Source organism: Equus przewalskii, chromosome 27, assembly GCF_037783145.1.
Source record: "Equus przewalskii isolate Varuska chromosome 27, EquPr2, whole genome shotgun sequence".
NCBI classification, from domain to species: Eukaryota; Metazoa; Chordata; class Mammalia; order Perissodactyla; family Equidae; genus Equus; species Equus przewalskii.
In genome coordinates, this window is record NC_091857.1 from 14,841,987 (window position 1) to 14,854,747 (window position 12,761).

Sequence of the window (12,761 nt, forward strand, 5' to 3'; positions counted from 1 at the left end):
AGTGTGTGTCTATCCATTACCCTCTTGTCATTGAAATAGGTAATTTTAGTACATTTGTCTTTTAACCTTCATATTACCTTCACAGGTAGTTGATCTGCTGCCTTTACTATACTTTTACCTTACAAGTGATTTTATTGCCTGTTTTTTCTTGTTGTTGTTTTGGATTTTTTTGATAATTTTTTTTTCTTTTATCTCTATTTGTGGTCATTACTTTCCCACTTAAATAAGTCCCTTCAGCATTTCTTGTAGAACTGGTTTCTTAGTGATAAACTCCTTTAATTTTTGCTTGTCTGGGAAGCTCTTTATCTCTTCTTCCATTCTGAATGAGAGCCTTGATGGATAGAGTATTCTTGGTTGTAGGTTTTTTCCTTTTAGCACTTCAAATATGTCATGCCATTCTCTTCTCACCTGTAGGGTCTAGGCTGAGAAGTCTGCTGACAGCCTGATGAGCTTCCCTTTATATGTCACTTGTGGCCTTTCTCTTGCTGCTTTTAGGATTCTCTCTTTGTCTTTAATTTTAGACATTTTGATTATAATATGTCTTGGTGTTGGCCTCTTTGGGCTTCTCTTGTTTGGAGCTCTCTGTGTGTCCTGAACTTGGATGTCTGTTTCCTTCCTCAGGTGAGGAAAATTTTCCTCTATTATTTCGACAAATAAATTTTCTGCCCCTTTCTCTCTCTCTTCTCCTTCTGGGACCCCTATAATCCCAATGTTAGCATGCTTGATACTGTCCCAGAGTTCCCTTACACTGTTCTCATTCTGTCTAATTCTTTTTGCTCTTTTCTGTTCTGCTTGGGTGATTTCCTCTAATCTTTCATCTTGTTCGCTGATCCATTCTTCTGCTTCCTCTACTCTGCTATTGAGTCCCTCTAGTGAATTTCTCATTTCAAGTATTGTATTCTTCATTTCTGATAGCTTCTTTTTTATATCTTCCAATTCTTTGCTGATGTGCTCACTGTGTTCATCCATTCTTCTCTGCATATCTGTGAGCATCCTCATTACATTTTGTTTGAATTCCTTGTCAAGGAGGTCACTAGTTTCTGTTTCACTTAGTTCTTTTTCTGGTGTTTTGTAGTGTTCCTTTGCTTGGAAAGTATTCCTTTGCTCCTCATTATGCCTTTTCTCTGTGCTATTTTCTTTGTACTAGGTGAGTCGGCTATGTCTCCTGATCTTGGAGAAGTGGCCTTATGTATGAGATGCCTTATGAGGCCCAACAGTGTGCTTCCCTCTCGTCACCAGACCATAAGAACCAGGAGTGACCCCTTTGTGGGCTACTTGTGTTCTTCTGCTGTGGCAGGGCTGCTCCCACTGCAGGTACCCAGGGAGTCTGATCTTTCCTTCCCTGGCCAGCTGTTTGTAAATCCTGTTTGGAGGGACTTCAGCACTGCTGGCTACAAAGTCTATTAGCACATTTTTATTGCAAGTGTCCTCTTAATTGGGTTGGTACCCAGTGTAGCTGGTTGCTAGGCTCAGGGGCTTACAGTTGTGATAGGCCTGAGGCCAACAAGGCTGATGTCAGTTCTCTTAGGAGTGCAGCTGAGTGGGGCTAGCCCTTGGCAGGGAGGTACTCAGTTGTTTCAGGCTTTGGAAGGTGGGGCTGATCCTTTTTATGGCTATTTGTGAAGCACAAGTCTTCCACCGCTGATAAGCCTCACCCCACTCTGGACCACATACACTGTCAACACAGTCCTGGTCCGTGCACACTTCTCCACCCCCTGGAGCGTACCCCACTGCCACACTGCAGAGGCCCCCACCTCTGCCCCAATGCCCCCCACAGTTCACCTGGTCCTCACACAAGCCCTGCCCCACAGAGGCAGACACCCTTGCCTGCCTGTAGAGGATCAAGGCACTCAGTCAATGCAGGCTGAAAAGTAGCCTGAGGGCTTGCTGTTAGGTGGGGCCAGTCCCTAGGGCGGGTTGCCTGCCTTGGCTGAACTGGATTAAATCTGTGCTGTAGTGGGTGTGGCAGACCCCTGGGCTAACAGCCCAAGGGATGCACCTCAATGGCCCCCACCTGTGTCTGTATCAGCACACCTGAGCCAGCTCAGAACAACAGCCCCCACCAATGTCTCAGTCTCAGGAGAGGATCCTCCTCTCACCAAGATGCCCCCAGAGCCCACCAGATGAGTCTTGTTTCACCAAAGGACAGTCAGCCTTCTCGCTGGTGATTTTAGGTTGCTGCAATGAGTGAATTTGTGCGTGGGCCCTTTAAGACCCGGATCTTTTTGGCTTTCCGCCGATAGATAGCTTTTCTGGGGTGTCCTCGCTGCAGTTAATAGCCAGCAAAGCCAGACAGTAAGATACCCCTCTCAGTTGGGCTGAGTCCGAAGGATGGTTATAGCAGTACTGCCCCCGCTCCGGACCTGACTCCTCCAGGGAGGGCTGCGTACCTTAGGGTGGCTCCCGCCTGGCCAGCTGAGAAGCTCCGCTGCTCCCAAAGGTGGCTTTTTTCCTCTCCGGCTGGAGTTACTGCCTCTTCTGCTTTCGTCAGGACTGTCCCTTGTCGTGGGGGTTATTTTTATCCAGTTTTCAGTTTTCAATCCAGGGTGATTCTTCCCAAAATTCTTGTAACCTGGTTGTGTTCGTGGGAGGAGGCGAGTTCAACATCTGCTCACAGTGCCATCTTGACGAGATCTCTTGATTATTTCTTTTAATAGGCATCCTCAGATGGGTCTTTGCTGTAACCTGAGGTGGAATCTAAATTCAGAGTGTACACTGAAATTTATTTATTTATTTGAGGAAGATTAGCCATGAGCTAACATCTGCTGCCAATCCTCCTCTTTTTTCTGAGGAAGACTGGCCCTGAGCTAGCATCTGTGCCCATCTTCCTCTACTTTATATGTGGGACACCTACCACAGCATGGCTTGCCAAGTGGTACTATGTCTGCACCCGGGATCCAAATCCTGGGCCGCTGAAGCGGAACGTGCATACTTAACTGCTGCGCCACTGCGCCGGCCCTACAGTCAAATTTAATAATTGGCAGTTGGCTCAAGTACAACAGTCTAACAGCTCACTCCACTACTCTAGCTACTCAGTAGTTTAGTTCTGTTCTTTTTTTTTAACTTTCAAAGTTAAATATTAATCATTAATAACATACATACAAATTGTTTTATATTTATGGACAAATTTATAATTTTATTTGTTCAATATTTCTTATGTTCCAACTGTCAACCTGTATCCATTTTCTCCTTATTGCAGTACATCTGAAATTCCTTTAGTTAAGGTGATAAACATTCAAAGGTTTTGGTTTCTAAAATACCTTTTCTTCATTCTTGTTCCAGTAATGGAGTTTGGCTGGGTACATAATTCTTAGTTGATACATGTTTCCTCTCAACACTTTAAGGTCTTTCTACTGTCTTCTTTCTTCCCTTGTTACTGTTGAAAATTCTATCGCTAATCTAACTGTCATCATTCAATCTATCATGCCTTTGTAGGTGGTCTATTTTTTCTCTCTGATGTCTTTAAGATCTTCTTTATGTGTTTGGTGTTTGCATTTTCACTATAATTCTTCCAGTTCTATGTTTCTTGTATTTTTCCTGTTTGGGATATATTGGCAGATACCTTTCTTTCACACAACCATTGAGGGACTCAGGTTCTTCCTTTTTGTGTCTCAATGAACCACTTTTCATAGTCTTAATCCAGCCAGCAGAAGGGAAAAGAGACTGTTGTGGAGGCACACTAGCTTCTTAATAATTTGGCCCAGAATGACATATATCAGTCACTTCCACCCACTTTCATTGGACAAACCCTAGTCACATGGTTACATCCAGATGCTAGTGGGGCAGGTGCTCCATAATCTCTCTTTTTCTTTCCAGAATACATCATTTTTTTTCTAGAATACATTTGCCCTGGCACCAAGGGAAATAGCCCAAAGTCATTCAGCATTACATCCAGAGAAAAGTCAAAGCTCTTTGGGTGATGCTCAGTGCAGTAGGCTGAATGATGGCCACCAACAGATATCAGGTATAATCCCCGGAACCTACAAATGTTACCTTAAAAGAGGTCTTTGCATATGTGATTAAATTAAGGATCTTGCCATTGGAGATTATCCTGGGTTATCTGAAGGAGATTTAGATGCAATCACAAGTATACTTGTAAGAGAGAGGCAGAAGGAAAATTGAGACAGACAGAAGAGGAGAAGACAGAAAAGGAGAAGGCCATATAAAGATGGACGCAGACATTGGAGTGAATGGTCACAGCAAAGGAATACCAGCAACCACCAAAAGCTGGAAGAGGCAAGGAATGGGTCCTCCCCTAGAGCTTCCAGAGGGAGCACAGCCTTGCCAACACCTTGATTCCAGCTCAGGGAAACTAGTGTTCTATTTCTGGCCTCCAGAAATGTGGCAGAATAAATTTCTGCTATTTGAAGCCACCAAGTTCATGGTAATTTGTTACAGTAGCCACAGGAAACTAATATACTCAGACAGCAACTCCTCACGACCATTCGAGCATCTTTTTTAAGTGGGTCCTAAGGACAGTGAAAGAAATTAAGTAGTCACCAGACCTTCTTTTTTCTTCTTGGAGAAGAGAGAACATTTTAGCCATAGATGCCACATTGCCATCGATGATATTTTTGATCTGGTGGGATAAAGGTTGATAGTAGTTCACCATGGGAAATGCACTGGGGAACATACAAAGTAGGTCTGTCTCTTCGGTGTTCTTTGGAGTTTCCAAGTTCCCCTTTTAACATATAGTTAGCTCACAGGAGACTAAGTTTATCAGACTTTCAACTATTGTAGTCAATTATTGTTTGAGTGTATTTCATCTAATACTTACCTGCTAGCTGTGGTGCTTAAGGAATGACAGACTTGATCTCAGTGGTCTATGTAGTGGAAAAGTGGTTTGAGCTCCCAGTATCCTTTCACCCTACTTAAGCTAATATCATCCTGATTTCCATTGAGTTAATTAATTCTCCCAATTTTTGCCATTTTGGTGAGACTGAAAATCACAATGCTCTCTCTTCAAAGCAAGGAATGGGCATGTGAGTCAGCTGGAGAAACTGGGCTTGCCCTCTGAGGACTCCGACTTTCGAGTTGAGAGACTTAGGACAGAAGAGAGTTCAGAGCTCATTACTTCTTCCAGTTGTCCTTGACAGAATGATGGATGGCATGCCTGCTGCATGGAACTCCAGAGAAGCTCTTGTTCCAAGCCTTTCCTCAGCCTGACTCTCGACTTCCTGCCAATTTTGTAAGCTGCCCAATAACATTAAAATAAATTTCATACTTGCTTAAGTTGGACATCATAAGTTTCTGCTAGCAACTAAATAACCTTAAATCTACAGGAAGTTATAAAACTAAGTTCTGACATCTTGAGAGTATTCTGCACCTGGAGGAGGGGAAGGGAGGGCACCTTTAATGGGAAAGTTGTGAAAGGGAATGTTACCCTACATACATATTTATTTGGCTAAGGGCAAAAGTGGCCCTTAATATCTCTAAATATTATCTCAGTTCCTTTGATCCAAGCGCTTTTAAGTGTCTACATTAGTGATAGGGAGTAGCCTTCTGTTCTGGTAAGTTCAGAGGTGTTTTAAGTTATGTAATCTAACGTGTATACAAATCTACTTCTTTTAAAAGTACGTAGTTGATCTCATTTCATTTGGCATTTTTACTGATCGATACCTACATGCATATTTCAGTAGCATTTCCACTGAAGGAAATTTCGTTTCAAACAGCAGAGATAAACAAATTAGTTTGATAATATTTCTTAGATAGTTTATTTATGTTGGCAGTAAGTGGGTACTTTAAAAATAATATCTACTTAAAGAAAAGTTGTGGGATCATATTTTCTCGAGATATTGCTTAGAATTTCCTACATTATAATGTCATGAGTTTTTTTTGAAACAATTTTGTATTTGTATTGACAGTTACTATTGAATTTAAAACTGAAGGTATCATTATTCAGGGTCCAATCAGAAGATGGGAATCACATCACAATTTTAACAAAGAAAACTTAATATAAATGATTAATAACTATAACCAATCTAGATTACCACCAACAGAAAAAACTCTAAAGAATAAGGGAAGAACAGATATAAGGAGAAGCCATTCCCTCTAGTCCTGAGGCAAAGCACCAAAAGAAGGAACAAATCTGGAAGAGGTACTCCTCCCCTCCAGTGGAGAAGGTGTGGCCATGGCCATGGCCCGTTGGATGGTGAAGCTCTCTGAGGGACATTGCCAGCCGAAATTGCTAAGAAGCCACCTTGCGGGTGCTTGGAAGACTGTCCATAGGGAAATGCTGCCTCATGGAATTTGCTGGGAAGCTGCCCTCTGAAGTGCCAGAGGAAGTTGCCCACAGGGAGGTACCATTCACCAGAGCTCACTGCTGGATATTGTGCACCACAGTATCAAGCAGACAAAACCATCCTGGAACAAAGCCTCTTTTTCCTGCAGTGTTTTCTAGAGCCATCTGTTGACAACACTTAACATTATGCCATCTGAAAAAAGAGAAATATTCACAGGGTCCAGCTCCAGTATCACAAGCAAGGCAGTAGAAGGTGGATTTGAAGATGAGAGGTAATCAATTGATAACTGGCGCAAGGTAAGTGAGATTACTTTCTTTTTTCTAAGTGAAAGCAAGGGATTTTGCAAGACTTGGAATCCACTGATTCATCCATAAGGGAAATCAGTCCTCAAGTAGAATCTTACATAGGGCTTCATAGAGGTATTTAAACTGCAAAAACAAGAAGATAGTTCATGTTTAGTCTTTGGAATATTCTGTTGAAATATTTAGGTACATTTATGCAGTGAAAGTACTGGAATTCTCAGTTTTAGCCTGTGAAAATGCTCCGTTGGAAAATAATTTTCTTATAAAAGAGACAGCCTGCCCACAAACAGTCCATTTCCTAAGGGGAAAATCTGTGGTTTCCTAAAAATTGAGTTCAGATTGTATTTGCATGGTTAGAGCCAAGCTGGTTTTATGTACTGCTGAATCATCTAAGACATGGAATTGTATTCCATCCAACGTGATTGGATGGGAATGAACAGGCCATCTCTGAGGCTGCATGTACAACACGTTGTAAACTGTAAAGTAGTGTGTAAAAGCTGTTCCAGAAGGATTTCTGTTTCGACTTTGCTTTTTCTAATGTCATTTAACTCCCATAACATTTTTCCAGTTCAACTTGCAGAAATAATTCTCAAAAGCTGTTGAAGTGCCATGGCAGAGCACAACAGGTGGGCCAATTTACAATTTACTCTTTTATAACTCTTTGACTATGGGAGTTTACTATAAAACAACAGATTCGAGATATCATCTGTAAGAAAACTAACTCCTTTCCAAGTGGATCTGAACATTATTAGAACTTCAGATAGCTCTTACCCCCCAGGCATTTCTCCAGAAATCCTGGCATTTCATACCACCCTTGTAATGTTCTGAATCATTATTGTCCAGAGTTTGTTTTGTGGTGTTTGCAGAACCAAGCAAAGAAGAACTAAATTGGAGCAAGAATTTGCTATTTCCCAGGATATTACACAGAAATATGACTGAATCCTAAAAATCTGAAGGAAGGTTTTATACATTTGAGCTTATTTTTGTGCTAAGATTTCTAGAATTTACCTACTAACATAAAGATTAACCATATCTCAAAGTTAATTTATAAAGGTTTAAGAGTTTCCAAATATCATTACCATGTTTTCCAATCATGCACAATCAATTGTAATTTAAGCAGAAAGGAAAATACAGCATGGGTGAAGCTCAAATGTTTGCATCTCACATTTCTGTCGAAACCATATAGCTGAAAGGGTAGATGTCTCAGATACTGGAGAGTGGAGCTGGGCTGCTTAGCATATAATGTTTTTGTAAAGTTTCTACAATTGTGTTATCTAATTAAGTAGATTCCCCCTCCTTAAATTAATTCCCCAAACTCTTCATCTCTTAATTACTATAAATACTAGTTCCATTTTGCTTGCAAGTAATTTTCTGCTTCCTACATTTTTGTGGTTTACTCATTTGGAAAGAATTATAATTATTGTACTCTACCTCAGATAACTCTGCGATACTACAAAGTCCAGGGTAGAAAAGTCCCATTTTCTGTGTTTTGGGCAATTTTCAAAAACCCTGTTCACAACACAGTCAGATGGTTTTATTTGTTTTATAAGACAAGGAACAATTCCTTACAAATATGGTAACGTTAGAAATGCTGCGTCAGAGAAGAACTTCATTCTTTTCTTCCATTCTTTCTTCCTTCTTTTATTTTATATCCAAATTGAATACCCTCCTTTTTTTAATCTAAGAAGACTCATCTGTGAGATTCACAAATCTCCAAATAAAACCAATAAAATTGCAAAGTGATAAATTCATCTTTTTACATTTGTTTAAATGGAAAAGTTAGTCATCTATGATTTTTTTTTCTCTTGAGATTAGAAACCAGGTGAAAGGTATCATGTTAAGACAAATGACCACACAGTTGAAGCTGTCCAATGGTTTTGAAACCCTAGAAGGATCTGCCAACTCCTCCTTTTAAGAGTGGGAGGTTTATGAGAACTTTTACAGTCCTATCTCAGAGGAAAAAAATTCTATAAAAAGCCTTGTATTGCTTCTGAATCATGATATTATCTCATAAATAAAGACAATAAAATTTGACTATAAAAAGCAAGAGAGAAGAAACAGCATTTGCAGTGAAATGGTATCTTCAAGACTATCAAATTTGGTAAAATAATTTTGGGCTTGTTTTTCAAGGAACTAGATACTGAGAACCCTGTAAGGAAGGAAAGTAATTCAGAGCAAATAGAAATTAATTATTTAACTTAGAGTTTGATGGACCGCTTGACTGGAGTGTGGGGTACCCGGATATTTGGCTAAGCATTATTCCTGGGTGTGTCTGTGAGAACAGTTCTGCATGACATTAGCCTTTGAATCGGTGCACTCAGTAAAGCAGATGGCCTTCCTCAAAGTGTATGAGCATCATCCATCCACTGAATAGAACAAAACAGGCAGAGGAAGGGAGAATTTGCCCCTTCTGCCTGATTGCTGAGCTGGGACATTGGTTTTCTCCTGCCCTTGGTCTGGGACTTACACCACAGATTCCCCTGGTTCTCAGGCCCTCGGACTCTGACTGAACGACATCATCAGCTTCCCAGGTCTCCAGCTTGCAGATGGCAGATTGTGGGACTTCTCAGTCCCCATAATCTTGTGAGCTAATTCTTCATAATAAATCAATCTCTCTCTCTCTGGACATATATACAGATATATAGATATAGACATATAGATATACATACATACAGCTATATAGATATAGATAGAGGTATATAGAGAGATTTATAGTATCTCCTATAAGTTCAGTTTCTCTGGAGTACCCTAACATATGTTCACTAGGTTCCATTCTCACAAATAATATTCATAATTATGTTTGACTATATTTGAATAATTCTAATTTATAAGCAATTATGTATGTAGGCACTTGTAAGTGATTATGAGGTGTATGTGCAGGGCTTGGAAAGAATGGTGAAGGAGAACATGAAAATAAATGTTTGTGGACAAATGAACCCCAATCCATAACTCAGTTGACAGTGGTTTCATGTGTAGACGGAGTGAAACATGGATGCTTTATCACCTGATTCTTAATTTTTTAAATCTAATTCCAGTCTCACTTGTAAAAAGCCATCAGTATTTGTGGTCATCAATTTCTTTATGGTTCTTGGTGTTAAGTGACCATTTTCATAAATACATTTCATTAAAGGTGGATTATAATTCATTAGATGTATTTTACGTGAGCTTTCCACTTCACTGAGAAACTAACAGTTATAGTAAATCTGCCAAATAAGAATGATATTAAATTCCTTGTCAGATAATTCCAGCATCTGTGCCATCTTGGAGTCGGCATCTATAGATCTTCCTTTCTCATTCAAGTTGAAATTTTCCTGGTTTTCAGTATGATGAGTGATTTATGATTGCATCCTGGACATTTTGAGTACAATCGTGTGTCACTTAAGGACAGCAATACATTCTGAGAAATGCATCATTAGCTGATTTTGTCATTGTGCAAACATCATGGAGTGTGTGTACGCAAACCTAGATGGTATAGCCTACTGTACACCTCAGCTATATGGTACTAATCTTGTGGAACCAGTTATATATGTGGTCCGTCATTGACCCAAACATTGTTATGTGGTGTGTGAGTGTATTATGTTATATTAATCTTTTGTTGTAGCAGGCCTCCTCTGAAACTGGCAAAGGATGTGGGAGCACGTCTTCATTGCTGCTAGGAGAGGGTAGAAATCCAGGTTTCTACTAGGCCTCTGTTGACAGCGTGATGTCGGGTGGGTTGTTGAGGGATGCCGCATTACTTCTGGGTGGAAGTGAGAATTGAAGCTTCCCACTAGACCTTCACTGATCTCCCTGGCTAGAATGCCTGTTTGTTGCTTCCTACATGGCTTCCACTGACATGTGGGCAAGGGTACGAGCAGCCTCATTGCCGCTGGGCAGTGGTAAGAGTTCTGACTCTCTACCAGGCCTTGTCTGACACCGCTGAAGCATGGACAGGGAGGGGGGCTTTATTAACACAACATAAGGGTAGAAGTTTAGATTCCTCATATGGTACCCACTGATAGAGGAGTAGGGTGAGATTCACTAATGCTTCATGGATTTGGACTTCCCAACTCCTCACTCAGCCTTCTGTGCCGCCGTACCGACAGATGTGGGGCATGGAGGGGTGCATCTTCGCCTGGGTCAGGGGAGAAGTCTAAAGTTCCCACTAGGCCTTTGCTGACCTGGCAGGTGGGGTGGCATGGGGCAGCAGTTTTTTCTGTGGTGTTTGTTTGGAGTTAAATTGTTATTGTGTAGGCTGCCCCTTTCCTGGTCCTTTGGGTAGAGAAAAATGACTTTTTATTGAGGCTTAATTATCTATATCCATTAGCATTTCCTGCTTGCTGGCTTCTTTAGCTCCAAATCTGGGATAAATGAGGCAGAAAGAAAACCCAGGGATCTCATCACGGTGTCATTCCTCGAGTCCATAGTCCTTAGCCAGTCTGTCTTCTTCTCTCCACTGTTCAGAGCCTTCTTTTGTTTGTCTAATATAAGCATCCAGGATATTTGGCTGTCCTTGGTGGGAGAAATAGGAAAATGTGCCTCTCCTCCATCTTTCCAAAACTCAGAATGATTTTTCAGTGACCAGTAGTAAAGGGATTAAAAGAAAGAAAGAAAGAAAGAAAGAAAGAAAGAAAGAAAAGGCTTGAGTACATGGGAGTGAGATGGAAGCAAGTTACTAAGAAAGCCAAAAGAAGTGGGAGAGGGGAGACAGGGATTAATTTGCCTAAATCTGGTGAAACAGCACATTGGCTGTTGTAACCAGCATGTTCCCACAATAGTATTTCCCAGCTGCGGCCATACTGTCTACAAATATGCAAACTTACCGCCATGCTCTCCCCTAGGACGACGAGACGTGAATGCACAAATCTTTGGGGAGAAAGTGTTTGAAGCAATAGTAGTCTGGCTTCTTAGACCTTCCTCCAGGATTCTTGCCCAAGTGCTGGGCAGACCCGGCACCAGTGTGCCTGCCTGCTTGCTTGGTTATGTGATAAACAAGTGCCATTTGTTTATTTTATCTTTTTTCTACCCATATGCAAACTTTACTTCTCTCATTATGGTTTCAGATGAAAGCAATGCAAAGCTTGGTGTTGCCAGAAATTCCATTTAAGACAGAACTTTGTGGTTTTACCAGACTTGTGAGTCCTGAGATTTTATTTTAACCCACAGCCCGTAACCTCAAAATATCCCAACCCGTGCAAATCAAGTTGTTTTTGGAAGAAGGAAGTTCTCCAGAAGCCCAAAAATCCCCTATCCTTCAGTTCTCCAATGTTCCATCATTGAAGTCACAATTCTCATATTTATTACATGAGAATTATGTCTGATTTTCATTTCTTGCTCTCTTGGCCAGCTAGAGTGAGACTTTGTACAACATTGATTGATGTTTAAAACCAAGACAGAATCATGACTGAGAAACCAGTAAAAAAATTATTTTAGGAAACTTAACACCCAACATATCACCTGGGACCGATGTTGGAATTTACTCTGCATATTTAATCAGGAAACTATAGTTTATCCAAGCATGTGTGAAGTATATGGTTTGAATATGTGCTCCTATGCTCCAGTTTAAGGAGTGAGGCAGACCCCAGAAGAATTTGAGGCAGTTGGCCATTTTCCTAAGTATCTGTGTCCTACATCAAAAACCCTTGTGATTACTTTCTGCAGACAGTGAGGAGGTGAGGAAATGTGTCTCAGGACAAGAACTGGACTTCAGCAGCCCATGGCACTAACTACTTCCTAGAAGCAATGCAAGGGGAACTACACTCGTCTTTTCACATATTAGCACACCTAGATGGTTCCAGGGGCACATGAGCAACTTCATGAAAATATCTGTGGAGAATTACAGAACCTTGCCGTGGTCTCTGTCTTGTTCTGCTATCTCAGAATGGGTCCTGCTTGAAGGAGGGAGGGTAGCTCCACTGGGTACTTGCATCTTGGGAGAAAAATAGAGATTCTTGGTCCTGCCCTACAAGAATTTGTACCTCTGGATATTTCAACACCTAGGACACTGACTGGCATATGTAGCAGGTATTCAATAAACATTTGTGCATTGACCAAATTCTTCACTATCAAAAATCATTTTCAAGTATCATAGTTCCCAAAATTCTGAGTAGGACTCAAGCTAATTACTGAGACCCTAAGAGATAATGCAGGTCTTAGGCATGTGGTCCATTTGATGGAGGACCGCAAATGTTGGGAGATAATATTTGGAAATATTAATAAAGATTGCTCCAATTTTGCT

The 12,761-nt window shown here is 40.9% G+C and overlaps 1 long non-coding RNA gene across 3 annotated transcripts in view; it reads left to right on the forward strand.

Annotated features, from left to right (window-relative positions):
• The first annotated feature begins 6,079 nt into the window (after positions 1–6,079).
• LOC103541203 (uncharacterized) overlaps positions 6,080–12,761 on the forward strand; it is a 44,941-nt gene continuing 38,259 nt past the window's right edge. For all 3 annotated transcript variants that reach the window (XR_011533887.1, XR_542416.2, XR_011533888.1), the window contains exons 1-2: positions 6,080–6,538; positions 7,113–7,170. This is a non-coding gene — a long non-coding RNA (uncharacterized lncRNA). The remainder of the gene's footprint in view (positions 6,539–7,112; positions 7,171–12,761) is intronic.